This window comes from Mus pahari, chromosome 6, assembly GCF_900095145.1.
Source record: "Mus pahari chromosome 6, PAHARI_EIJ_v1.1, whole genome shotgun sequence".
Classification (NCBI taxonomy): Eukaryota; Metazoa; Chordata; class Mammalia; order Rodentia; family Muridae; genus Mus; species Mus pahari.
In genome coordinates this window covers 92,997,704-93,007,483 of record NC_034595.1, presented here as the reverse complement: position 1 = coordinate 93,007,483, position 9,780 = coordinate 92,997,704, and the positions used below count along the sequence as shown (strand labels likewise).

At 51.9% G+C, this 9,780-nt stretch overlaps 1 protein-coding gene across 4 annotated transcripts in view; it reads left to right on the top strand.

Moving 5' to 3' along the window:
- Positions 1-1,983: 1,983 nt before the first annotated feature.
- The window catches only part of Tmem51 (transmembrane protein 51), a 50,687-nt gene continuing 42,890 nt past the window's right edge, over positions 1,984-9,780 (top strand). The window contains exon 1 of one of the 4 annotated variants that reach the window (XM_029539769.1): positions 1,984-2,363. The gene's annotated coding sequence lies outside the window, so the exon portion shown is untranslated. Of the gene's footprint in view, positions 2,364-2,543; positions 2,820-9,780 lie in introns of those variants that run through there. The other 3 variants (XM_021200774.2, XM_029539768.1, XM_029539766.1) reach the window with 3 other exon arrangements.

Below are 9,780 nucleotides of genomic sequence, written 5' to 3'. Positions count from 1 at the left end.
TAGATGTATCCATTCCCCGTGGCTACTGTAACAAATTGCCAGGAACTGCTGCAGAGCTTAGAGAAACAAGGTTACAGTTCGGGAGGTCAGGTACCAGCGTCTCCCAGGCTAAAGTCAGTAACAAGTGTGAGGACCCTTAACAAGTGGGAAGACCCTTCTGGGCTTTCTACCCATAATCTATTCCTACCATTTCCAGCTTTTCTAGGCAGCTAACATCCCTTGGCTGTCACAGGATCCTTTTCAGAAGCTTTCTACGATTCCTTCTTCCTCGTAACATCTCAGATACTACCGACCCTCCTACCTTCCACTGACAAAAGCCCCTGTGACCGCTTTGGGTGACCCCGATCTCCAGATTCACAGCTTGATCATACCTATAGTCTACCACTTAAGGTCCTGGGTTCCAGAGACTGAGATGTGAACAGTTTTGGGTGCCCATTATTCTGCCAGCTCTTGGAAATTCCTGGCATGGGTATTCAGAGCCAGGGTCCTGCAGAGACCCTCAGCTTAAATCAAAACATCCCCAGTGCTGGCAGATCCAAGAATAGAATCTTCTCATTTTTGAGGCCTCCCCTGAAAGGTCAGAAAGACCTTCCTCTTAGTGCTCTGTGAAGGTCAGATGTTTGCAGCACAGGATTCAGTAGACGGCATCCATTATCCAACTCCAACCCTGATGTCCTGTGATAATAGATGCTCTAGTTAGGGTTCCTACTGCTGTAATGAAACACCATGACCGTGTGTGTGTGTGTGTGTGTGTGTGTGTGTGTGTGTGTGTGTGTACAGGCAAGATATTTGGCTTAGGCTTCTACATCGCTGTTCATCATTGAAGGAAATCAGGCAGGAACTCAAGCAGGGCAGGAACCTGGAGGCAGGAGCTGATGCAGAGGCCATGGAGGAATGCTGCTTACTGGCTTGTTCCTCATGGTTGTTCTGACTGGTTTCTACAGCACTCAGGACCTCCAGCCCAGGGGTCCCCACAATGGACTGCACCCCCCCCCCCACTAATCACTAATTAAGAAAATGCCCCACAGACTTACCCACAGCCTGATCTTATGGGGGCATTTTCTTAGTTGAGGTTCCCTCAACAAATATGACTATAGCTTGTGTCAAGCTCACATAAAACTAGACAGCACAACAGGTAATAGAAGTCACTGTTTGAGATTCATGTCTTTGGATTGTTTCCCCCAAGGACACATGCCTCCAGTTCTGGTGAGGTAGCAGTGTGGTGAGATAAGGAGGCAGGCAGCTCCTGGGTGGGAAGATGTAAGAAAAAAGAGCATATTAAGGCAGAAGGTTGGACAGTGTGTGATGCGACTCTTGGTTTTCCTCTTAGCTCAGCTTTAGCTGTTAAGTCCTTGGTCTCTCTCCCCACTTGCAAGAGACGAACCTGCCCAGCTAGATTAGATGCGGTGTAGGGGTGGGTCTGGGGCTGGATCCCGGCATGGAAAAGTACCAGTATTCCTTGCTTCCACCTCTGGGACTCTCTGAATGACCTGCCTCGAGTCTGTCAGGGTGAAATGCAAACTACAGGCCCAGGCTGTGCCGGGTCGAGAAGGGACAATGTTCAGGGTGTGGGGCGGGGTGGGGGAGGGGGTCACCCAGGCCGGGTTCAGAGTAAGGACGTGAGATGTTAGCAGTTATTCTTGTGCTCCGAGCCTGTTTCCAAAAATGCCTTTTCCACCTCTCAAATCACAAGCCATTTTCCAATTAAACCCTTGCTACCTATTAGTGCAAATAAGAAGTAGCAGTGTATAGAGTGTGGTTGGACTCTGGAAGTATACAGCTCGGGAAATATGCCGGCCAGGAGTACCCAGGAATTCCAAGTGAACTTGGCTGCAGCCAAGCTGTGCGGTTTATCCAGAAAGCGGTCACCCCCCAGTAGGAGGCGCCTTTTAACCCCAGGCGAATTCTCTGACACCCGGCTGCCCAGGGACTTCTCAGGCCTTGAACTTCAAAGAGCTGGATGCGTACCCACGAAGCCACCCAGGTCGGAATTCAGAGCTGGCAGGGCACGCAGATCTGTGCCTGGAGTCGTGGGGTTCCCAGGCAAACTTCCAGGCAGGTGAGGCGCCACTCAGTTCAGATCACCCTCCCCGTTTCCAGGCGGAGGGAGAAGCCAGCCTGTGATTCGCTGGAAAGTTTTCTGCCAAGCTGGGAACGCGCCCCTTACGGGGACACTCTCGAGCTAGGCTGGGGCTCGAAGTGGCGATCTGGAGGGCGTCCGGGACACCAGAGAGTGGGAAGCTGGTCGAAAGCATGAGCTGAGAGGCTGGGAAAACTTCGCTTCCTTCCTCCTTTCCTCCTCCGCCCATGGTTGGGCTTGGCTGCCTGGAGTCGCAGGAGCGGCCGCCTGCGCTCACAAGAAGGTGAGTTTGCAACCAGGTGAGGTCACCGAATAGGGACTCCCAGCTCCCATTATCCCGCAAGTGCCCCTCTAGAAAGCCATCCCCTAGCCGTAGACTGGGAGGTCCGGGACCCTACACTGCGTTGCAGGGCCAGGCCCTCCAGCCTGCTCCGCCCCAGGGTCTCGGTCCCCGCCTGGTGGCGTAGGGCGCAGGGTGGGCAGGTGGGCGGTGCCTCCTGCGGGCGCCCTCGGTCCCTCCCTCCTGCTCTCCGCGCTTTGGGCCGAGCTGGCTGATCACCACAGAGGTCCCCGGGCTGCGCACCCTCTCCACGCACTGCTACCCGGCTCCGGCTCCGCGGTCCGCGATTGCCTGGGGTGGGGGTGTCGCGGAACCCCCAGCCCCGGGTCTGCAAACAGAGACCCAGCGTGGCCCTCTGCCTTCGGGGTGAGTCTGCGTCCTCGCGCGGAAAAGTGCACGGTAGGACCCGGGTTGGGTATCCGTGTGTCCGGGAGCATCATGTCGGACATGTTCCCCAGGGGACTCCGGGGGCCCCACACCCTCTGTAGCCGCACCCGGCTGATGTGGGGTACTCCCGCCTCCCCGCGTCGCTCTGGCTTTGGCCTCGGGGGCCCCCTGTTGGCGGGGACAGGTTCCATTCTCTTGCGCCTGGACAGAGGCACCTGGGCACTTTTTGAGAGGAAAGAACTTGGATAGGGCACTGAGCCGGCCGCGGGAGCCTCTGTCCTTGTAATGTGGGGGTGGACACTGTGTACTTCCTTCTGACTGTTACCGGATCAAGAAGCAATCGAGGGGTGGAGAGCCAGCGGTCCTCCAGGGTCCTTGGTTTCTTCGCCTGTAAAATAGGAATGACGGAGCCCTAGGCTGAGGCTAAGCATTCGCAGACCAATGACTGTAGGTTAAGTTACAGGGTGCAGGGGGGGGAGGGAGAACAAAATATCGACGACATAGTAAGTTTGCTCGTAATTGGTGTGAGTGTTGAGGGTGCATTTGGGGAGGGAAAGCCAAGCCTGATTATCACGTTGGCCACTTTGAAAGAGAATTTTTTTTTTCTCAAGCACAGGGGATGAGCAGGAGACCTGTCCGTGGGGGACCCTGCAAGGTGGTGGGTTGTTCCTCTGACGGTATATGTGACCCTGAGCCAGGTCCTTGGCCAATATGGTAACTTAGAGATGGAAGTCGGGAGTGGAGTGAAGGGGCAGGACCTAGGTAAGCTAAGCAGGCTTTTGTGGGGGGGCGTAGGGATCCCCACCTGTCCACTCCAAGGCTTCCTCTAGCTTTTGTTTTGAAAGCAAACTTGAAGGTTGGCCTCTTAAGAGAAGGGTCAAACAGCTTTCCCACTGAGACCTGTCACTCAAGGGTCCTTGGGGGGCAGTTGCTCCTTTCCAAATATCTCCCTTAGAACCAGGTCAAAGGTTCCCCCAACCCAGACAGAAAGAAAAGGGTGACCAGAGAAAAGGAGACTGGTGGCCATTCTGTTGGTCATTGGTCATCGCCCAAGGCCAGGCCTGCCTAATCGGGAAATCAAGGAAGTCAGCGGTAGATATGACAAGGGCTGTGTGACGATAGTGAACCAAGTCACCTCACCCCCTCTGAGCCTGTCTCCTCCTCCTAGACTGGAGTGCCGACCTCCTGGATTGCAATAAGGCTTTGGTGGCACACACTCTGTGATTACTCTGTTAGGGGGCTTAGAGAGACGAAAGTGAAGACTGGCATAGTCATCGAGATGTTGGTATCCCTGGAGGACAGGAGAAGAAGATGTCAGAGCAGACGAGATGACAGGAACAATAATATGGAGGTCTATAGGTGTGCGATATCCTGGGTAGGGTACCATTCGAATAGTGTGTGAGGGTTTGTGAGCGGGTTGAGGGGAAAGTTAAAGGTCTAGGGGTTTATGATAAGATGGACTGGATAGGCAGCGGGGGTGGGGTGGGGTGGGGAGGAATGAGAGCATCCCATAGAGGTGAGCAGAAGTAGACCAAGCGTTTTGTGTAAACCAGGAGCTGCCGGCAGTGGACATTGTAGACACACATTCTATTCTAGGTTTTAAGGCAGAGAGTCGTTTGATCTTACCGTTCAGATAATTCTGGTGTGAGGGTCGGGGCATGGGTCTCAGGGGTAGAGTACTCGCTTGTGATGCCAGGCCCTGGGTTCCATCCCTGACACTGAGCAAGTCACAACAGCAGCAACGAGACAGTCTTAAACTTTATTCCAAAAGACAGCCAGGAGCAGGAAAACTGGCTCTGGACAGTAGAGACACTGAGGGGCCCTGGGTAGGAGACCATACAGGAGGCAAGGATCAACTCGTGACCTTCACATGTGACTGACGATCGAGGGCAAGATTCCTGGACTCTGTGGGAGGCCCAAATGGCTGCTTTCTTTCCTACCAGAGAGCAAATGAGTTCCCAGGATGTTGGCAGGGCCCCGGACCCTCCTTGGGTTCCTGATGTCACAGGTTCGGGGCCTTCTCTGGCCACAGTGGGAACAGAAGAGGCCACTCCTGCTGATGTCCTCCAGGAGCAGTGTGGCCTTTCGGGTTTTTTGGGGGGTGGGGCTCCTGATGTACACCAGCATACTTCTGCATTTTTTGCCCTTCCCTGTTATGAGGCTGGCAGGGAACCTCTCCCGTGTCTCTCATTGCAGTTGCAGATCAAAAAAAGATCCCAGGGCGGGAGTCTAGGGAGTCAGAGGCACTGGGAAGGTTCCAGATACTTCTCTCTCTCCACAGGGTGTGAGGAATCTGTATCTGGCCTGCTGCTTCCTCTCACTTTTATGGTCAATGCCCTGGCACTCAGGGATACATCCTGCACTTAGCAGCCTCGGGAACACCCTCCTGTGTGTGTGTGTGTGTGTGTGTGTGTGTGTGTGTGTGTGAAGTCTCTCATTGCCTGGAGACAACAGGAGGACCCTGGAGTGTGGCAGGTGGAGAGGAGCGTCCAGCTGTCCGCCGCACACCGCATCCATGGGACCTGCCCGGGTAACTCAGAAGGACCAGAGAGAGACCTGTGCAGCAGATGGATGTGCACTGAAGCCCAGACTTCCTTCTGGGGTCCTTCATGCGATCCTGGGGGTGAGGCGTGGTGGTCACATGGGGGACAGCTTGGATGATTTCATAGTTTCTGGGTCTTTCTGGACGTTCCTGCTTCCCCCCCACCCCCCCCAGCCTGGACAGGTGGCACAGCCTAGCCTGGCCTGACAGTGTATTTTTCCCCACCCCCACCCCAGCCCTTGGCGCCAGGCCTCCTATCCTGGGAGCTCTTGTTTGGGTTTCTTTTCCAGCCGCAGGCCAGGCTGCCTTGACCACTTCCAGATGGTCCAAGACAGGGGCCAGACATCTGACAGGTGGGTCTGTGCTAAGCTGTTGCAGCCACCACACCTTGGGTTGATTCTCTCAAGCCCCAGCCCCATCTCAGGATGCCAGCTTGGCCCCGGCACTCCGCCTGCCACCGTTCAGCTGTTCCCTCTGGCTCCCGTCTCCCCTGGCCTAGATTTGCAGGCTCAGCCGCCCTCACATTTGCATGCCGGTCACTTTAGGACCCAAGATGTTGGAACCAGCAGCAGGAGGACCTTAGCTTTAGAAGTCCAATCTCCTAATTTTACCAATGGGGAAACTGAGGCCTGAGGAGAGGGAAGAGCATGCCTGAGATTAAAACCAGGTCCAGGCCTTGGTTTTCCCAGTTCTGTCTTGGTTGATTCATTGTCATATTTTATTTACTACTGGTATGTATGTGTAGGTGCGTGCATGCCAATGCATGTGTATAGAGGCCAGAGGAAAACTTTTGGCTATCAGTTGTCTCTTCTTCCTTGATCTCCCCGGGGGGATGGGAACTCAGGTCATCAGCCTTGGCAGTAAGCACCTTTACCTGCTGAGCCATCTCACCAGGCTGTCTTGGATGTTTCTCAGGGTTCTTCTGTTTTTTGTTTTTGCCTGCTGTGTGACAATCTCATGGAGCCCAAGCTGATTTTGAACTCTGTGTGTAGCTGAGGGTGGCTTCTGGTCCTTCTGCCTCACCTCCTGAGCACAAGGACTACAGATAACCAACACCACACTCAGCTTATGTGGGGCTGGAGCTGGGGCCCCTCGCTCCGTTTTCAGATCCTGTCTGCTCATTGTCACCTGGGAGGGAGCTGCTGGTGACACTGCTGTCTGACACTCCCCTCATCCACTGAGCCATACAGGTGTCTCTGCATCTGCAGACTAAGGAAACCGCTGCTGCTCCAGATGGCAAGCACACATATGCCTTGTAAGGACAGGAAGGGACTGTGCCATAGACCCAGTGACACTGACTCTAAAGCTGGCTGAACTTACTCTGCAGTGCAACATCTGGTTTTGCATTCTGAAATATTACATCCTGAAGGGACAAGTTTTCCCCTACACGCTCTGACATGCTAGACTCATGTCCTTCTACATGGTGGCCATCAGCAACTCAGGAGTCTGCCTTTTAGGGTCAGTTCAGTCAGGACACTTCCTTGACTCTAACACAATTCAAGGTGCATGGGGCTTCGTGGTCCACGCTTCCGTGAGTGGCAAGGAGACGTCTGAGATCCTCATGAGGCCTTTAGAAAGAGGAAGCTGGCATTTGGATGGGGCTGCTGGGAGTCCAAGGTCACACAGAGGAAGAGTCTAATTTTAGCTGTGTTCATTTTAAGCCAACCAGTGGTACCACCCCTGGTTCCATGGCTTCCCCTGGGGTGTCTGATTTGGGCTTGTTCATTTCAGCCCTTCTTCTCAGGAGCAGGTGGCAAAGGTGGAGGCTGAAGAGATGCCTCACTGGCTAAAAGCACTTGCTATACAATCATGGCGTCAGATTCCCTACTTTCATGTAACAGGCTAAGCATCCCTTCTTTGCCGGTAACACAGATCTGTATGGGACTGAGACCGGATGGTCTCTGGGGTTTACTGGCTTCTAGTCTAGCTGAGGGAAAAAAAAAAGGCTCAGAGAGAGACCTTGTCTTAAAGAATAAGGTAGAAAGTGCTAAAAATGCACTGGTATACACACACACACACACACACACACACACACACACATACATACATCGTTGGGCACATAACACTTACATAGACACACATTTTAAAGATTTAAAAATAAAAATGTTTTAAAGAATCAAAGGCAAAATAAAATGTTTGAGAATTTGCTTCCTGGGCAAGGGAGATCCTCCTCTGGGGAACGGACGTCTAGGAAGAGACATTGTTGGTACATTGGAAGTCCTGAGCAGACAATAGGTGTCTTCCAGGCTAACGCTTGCACACAGTGGGCATCATCTTTTATTTGTTTGGGTTTATTTTATTTTTTGAGACTGGGGGGGAGGGGCTCGTATCCCAGGTTGGCTTTCCTTAGCTATATAGACAAAGATAGCCTTGAACTCCTGCCCCTCCTGCCCCCACCTCTCCAGTTCTGAGATGGCACGCATGTGCCACCAGTTTATGTAGCATCGGATCAGTGGGTTTGACGGTCAGTTAAATGTTCTTGCCCTATCTTTATAAAAAGTGACTGAGAGGAAAGATGGGAAATCTATACGGACAATTTAAAAAAAACAAAACATTTTATTTATTTTGTATCTGTCTTGGAGGAGTTGTGGGGTAGGTGTGTAGCTGTCATGTCTAGTTTATGGAGGTAAAGGGAGAAAGTACAGGAGTTGTCTCTCGCCTTCCGCCTTGTGCGGCCCAAGGATCGAACTCAAGTCAGTGAGCTTGGAGGCAAGCACCTTTACCTCCTGAGTCAATTCACTGGCCCAGGGAAAGTGCTTTTCACTGAATTTCATTACAGTAGTAATAGCAGTAGTAGTGGTAATAGTAGTATTTTGAGACATGTTTTCACTATGTAGCCCTGGCTTACCTGGAGCTCTATGTAGATCAGCTGGCCTCAAACTCACAGAGGTCCTCCTGCCTCTCTAGTCCTAGGATTAAAGGCATAGGCCACCACTCCCAGCATATTTTAATCAATTTAAAAATCACATTTATTATTATTATTAATTATTATTATTATTATTAATGTGTATAAGAGAGAGGGGTAAGAAGTACTCTACTGAGAAAATCAGAGGACAACTTTGCAGGAGATGCTCTCATGAAACGCAAAGCCTGGCTTGACAGTGTACACACCCTGGGTTCGGCAGTTCCCTTTTAAAGAATTCAGAGACCTTCAAAGTAAAATGTGTCACCAAGCGGTACACCAAGTGTGGTTTGGTTTCACCTCACCTACCTCTGCCCACTGAACCATCTCTCGGGCCCAGGGCAAGTCTGTGAGTGACTGTGGTCTGAGCCAAGCAGCACAGGTCGGTCTCTGCCGTGAGAGCTTTGGGCAGGCCTGCTCCGGGCTGCTTCGTCTTTTTTTTTTTTTTTTTTTTTTTTTTTTTGCTGCAATCCTGGGAACTTAGGATTCCTTGGACAGTTCCCAGAAAGCAGCTCAGGCTTTGCAAGGACAGAGCTCAGGGGCGGGAGGCAGGGCCAACAGGAAGGAGGAAATGCTTGCAAATGCTCCCAATATACCATGGCTCCCGAAGGTCCCCTTTAAAGAATTCAGAGACCTTAAAAGTAAAATGTCTTACAAAGTGGCAAACCACTCTCCACACAGCCTCCTCAGGTCTTCTTAGAAGAAACAGAGGCAGGAGTGGGTAGGCACCAGACCTTACTTTGATGAGTGTTTCTGAATGGAGACAGTGATGGTGCTCCAAAGGAGGCTAGGCAGTCAATGTGAGAGAGGGAGCTGTCCTTGAACCCACGTCTGCAGCACAGACTGTCCTGGCTGAAGGCCAGCCACACTGTGTGTGCACTAGGAACACTCTTTAGGCAAGCATGCTGCTGTCTGTCAGCAGCCCTGCTTGTAATGCTGACATAAAGCATTGCTTCATCAGGACTAAGAGACAGTCTAAGGTTAAGGGCACTGGCTGCTCTTTCACAGGACCTGGGTTTGGTTTGGTCTCCAGAACTCACATGGCAGTTCATAACAGCCTGTAACTCCACTTCCAGAGGATCGGATGTCTTCTTCTGGCATTCTTCGATACTTGCACACACACAGCACACACGGGCATACAAGCACTCGCATACAAGTCACTTAAAAATAAATGTTTCTAAAAGCACACTTAGTTCAAAGGCAGCACTTTATCCAGCACCCAGGCATAATAACCTACTTCCTGTTTCCCGGTTTCATCTCTGCTTCCTCCTCCTCTTCCTTTAAATATTCTTTTTTTTTTTTTTTTTTGAGACAAGGTCTCACACATACTCCCAGGCTGGCCTCAAACTTGCCAAGTTCCCCAGCTCAACCTTGAACTTCTGAGCCACCTGCTGTCCTGGGATTACAGACATACCTTTCACACCCAGTGTAGGTGGTGCTGGGGTTCAAACACAGAGGTTTGTGCATGCTGGGTAAGCTCTCCTCCAGTGATCTATATCCCAGACCCTGTCTGTCTGTCTGTCTGTCTG